Consider the following 4,107-nt stretch of genomic DNA (forward strand, 5'->3'; position numbering starts at 1 on the left):
TATCTGACTTTGTAAAAGGTGTCTGATTATCAAAATGCGCCACAATAAATGTTGGAAAAATGGGAGAAATATTTTTCAGATAAACATTAGTACCACTATAAAGATTGTACTGAGAATACAAAAAATGTCTACAAATCAGTAAGATACCAAATAGACCAAAACATTTAAAATGATGCATTTCATCTAAAAAGAAATATGGGGCCAGGGAGATGGCTCAGTAGGGTAAGCGCTTGACTGGCAAACGCAAGGATCTGAGTTCAATCCCCAGTTCCACCAAAAAAAAAGAGAAAGATTAAAAGGAAATATTTGTGACTAATAAGCACATTAATAGGATTCTGAGACATGCTAAATAAAAATATGTCATTCTATACTCTGCACAAATTAAGATAAATGACAATAGTAAGTGCTAGAAAGGATGTCACTAAACAATCTCTCTCCCCTAAACCTTTTTTTTTTTTAGACAGACTCACTATGCAGCTCAGGGTGGCCTTGGGCTCACAGCGATCCTCCTGCCTCAGCCTCCCACATCCTAGGATTACAGGCATGTACCACCATGCTCGGCTAAATTAAATCTCTTATCCACTGATCTTATATGATTGTAAATTGGTAAAATCACTCTGGATAATTTACTTTTAGCTCTGTAAAGCTAAATATCTGTAAAGCCAACACCAATACCTACCAATTGCACTGATGAAAAAAAATGATGTGTACCAGAGACAGCTATAGGGCCTTTGCAGAAGCACTGCTCTAACTAGCAAAACATGGGAATCCAGGTGTGTGGGCACAGGCCTATAATCCCAGCACTCAAGGTAGCAAGGTAGCAAGTTCAAGACCAGTGTGGAAATTTAGTGAGAACCTTGTCTCAAAATAAATTTAAAAAGGCTGGCGATGTAGCTCTGTGTGAAGCTCTGAGTTCAATCCCAGCACCACCAAAACTAAGAAACAAACTTACTGAAAACAAGGATAATCAATATATAAATTTTGATACTATATTCATACAATAGAATTTTATACAGCAATAAAATAAATGAGCAGCAATTAGGCAGAGCAGTATGAATTAATTTGAATAAAATAATTTTTATTGAAAAATAGTTCTCAAAAGATATATACTTTTTTTTTTCTCTGACACAGATGCATACAGAGTTAGTTTATTAATGACATTTGGAAGTCAGCCGTCTGGTCCAGTTCTGAAAATAGCAAGCTGTCTAATACAGAAGCAGAGGGGAATGCCACAGTGTACAGAAGTGCAGCTTACCTGTAGCCCTCACACAATTATGCAGTAAATGCTATTTTTACCTAATCAAGGCACGCTACTTGTTCTAAGATATAGGCTGTGCTACCCCACTAAAGAAGCAAAAGAGGAAGTTGCATTCCTGCATCTGATTTAAAGTCAAAGGAAACCATTAAGGTTCTTCCCAATCTAGACTGTTTTGACACAGTGTATGTATCACTTAGCAGTTGCAATGCTAACAAACAGTTAAGGTTTATCCAAAACCAAAAAAAGTTAGGGTAAGAGGCTAGATAACCTTTCAGTTTAGACCAGACTTCCCCTTAAGTAGACAGGCACCAATGCTAAAAAGGCTTTGCACAGGCTTAGAAGGCAACACACTTCTAAAAGACATAAAACTGCCAAACTGTCTTACACTCACCGTGTGTTTTTTCAATTCCTACCCAGATCTAAGTAACCAAGTAAAGCTACAATTAAAACTATTTTCTGAAACCCTATTGGTTTAGAAGTCTAAAACCCTTTCCTGCTTTGGTGAGTTGTTAAAATAGGTCATTATCATAACCCCTTGAGAGGTTTTATATCAAAGCTCTTAATTCATAGGCAAAAAACCAAAACTTTAAAAAGGTGATTTTTTTAAGTGGGAGAAAAATTTTAACAAATACCGCTGAATAAAAATATGTAGTCTTTACACTGGGTAATATATCCTCTATGAATATAAACTGTTTATAATTATATAAAATAAAGACCAGATTCTTTTAACCAGATCTTGGGCAGCTTAACCAAAAAGTATTAATTTGTGGTTCATTTCAGAATCCCAAACTGCATCTTTCTTTTTCTAATCAGTCCACTACAAATTTGTCTTAGATGCAATCAACCCAAAAAAACCTCAAAACCTTTACTCTAGCAGCTGCTGCCACAAAACTGGAACTTGACATCCCATGTCCAAGAAACATATGCAAATGAAATGCTTTCTTCACCCTTATTATCTAGAAACCCTGAAGTCCTATTTTCCTTTCGGATATGAGTTCAGGAATAGTTCAATATACCTATGGTGCACGTGGGACCGGTCCTCGAGCATCGCCGCCACAGCATCCTCGTGGCTGTCAAAGTGCATGTCAGCCTCGCCAGTGGCCTTGCCATCAGAGCTGTACTCCATGGTAATCCGCACAGGCTTCAGTGGCACAAAAAAATGTATGATGTCCTGCGCGTTGGCATGGAAAGGCAGGCCTCTCATTTGTACAACATGTGAGGAAGGTGTGGCTCCAAAATCAGCAGCCTCTGGAAACTTCTCTGGCACCTCCTTTGGAAAGTCTATCTCCTTCTCACTTTCAAAAGTTGTCACAGGTCCAATATCCTCATTTATTTCGTGTTCTTCAAAGACAACATCAGGCTCAGTCATATACTTGGAAGTAGGAGAAGATGCCATTTTCTTTCCCTTATGAGAGCCAACATGTGTTCGAACTTCAGTCCTTCTGCTTGGAAATATCTCTATGTACCGGTTCCCAATCTCCTCCCAGTGTTTCATCAGGGCCTGGCTGGCCATCTCTGGCTCTTCAAACTGCACATAGGCTTCCCCTGTTTTCCGTCTGCCCCTGTAGTCCATCACAAAAGTGATGTCCACTATATTCAGTCCTGCAAAGAAGTCTACAATGTCCTTCTCATTGCAGCTATATGGAAGTCCCCTCAGCCGAACCACACCATCATTCACTGGCAGGGAGGCTTTGACCTGCAGGCTCTTCATTAAGGCATCCACATCTTCACTGTTTATCTCATACACCTCCACGTACCGCTGGCCCATGTACATGGCGGTGCTTCTCCAGGGCCTTCTGCACGTCCTGCTCTAACTCCATCTCAATCAAGGCATCACCCCGGCGCTTCCCATCTCTGAGAAAAAGTTAAGTACATCTTCTACAGTACATAACCAGGGAAGCCCTTGAGCACGAATGAGGTACACATCATCCACTTCCTCCCCTAACTTAGATGGGGACAATTCATACTCCTGAAGTGGCGGGAGGTCTTCCAGGTAGGTGGTTTTAGACTCCTGGCTGTAGCCCCACGCTGGCCGCCAGCGACTGCAGCAGCAGCGGGGCGCGCAGGGCCGGGTAACAAGCAGCTGCGGCGGGCGCGGGTCCCGCCAGCCTCCCCTACTTTTTTTTTTTAAGACAAGGTCACACTATACAATTCAGGTTGGCCTTAAACTCACAAAGATCAGCAGCCTCTTAAATGCTGGGATTACAGGCCAGTGACAGCACACCCAACTTTTAAAATGCAATCGAAAACATTATGGTCAGATTGTTTATTAAAAAAAAGTTAAGCTACAGAAATGTGTACAAATCAAAAATGTGTTCTGAAAGGACCACACACATAATGTCAAAAATAGAACCTGAGGCTGGGGAGATAGCACAGTAGCATAAGTGGAGGGAGGGAGAGAGGGAAAGAGGGAAGGGACATAGGGAGAAAGGGAGAGGGGGAGGAGAGAGAGAGAGAGGCAGGCAGACAGGCAGAGAAACGGAACCTGTGAAGTCAATAAAAAGTTAACTTACGCATAGTCTAGATCATTCTAGAGTTATAAAAACATCCGGGGCAACATACATATCTCATTTTCTTTCAAACACCTTTTTTTAAATAAAAGTGATACACTGAGATGATATTAAAAACCATCTGACAATTATGAATGGTCCCTGGTTATACAAATGTGATGTCTGGTTATAAAAACTGAGAAGATTTAACTCTCTAGTGTTTTATGTTATACAGACAAGTTTGTGTAAAAATGATCTGGCAGCGCTGGGGGGATGGCTCAGTAGAATAAGTGCTTGCCTGGCAAGCACAAGGGCCTGAGTTCAATCCCTGATTCTGCCAAGAAAAGAAAGAAAGGAAGG

The 4,107-nt window shown here is 40.9% G+C and overlaps 1 pseudogene; it reads right to left on the minus strand.

Annotated features, from left to right (window-relative positions):
- Nucleotides 1–1,896: 1,896 nt before the first annotated feature.
- The window catches only part of LOC105742751, a 4,511-nt pseudogene continuing 2,300 nt past the window's right edge, over nucleotides 1,897–4,107 (minus strand).

Source organism: Octodon degus, unplaced genomic scaffold (assembly GCF_000260255.1).
Source record: "Octodon degus isolate 3935 unplaced genomic scaffold, OctDeg1.0 scaffold00071, whole genome shotgun sequence".
NCBI lineage: Eukaryota > Metazoa > Chordata > Mammalia > Rodentia > Octodontidae > Octodon > Octodon degus.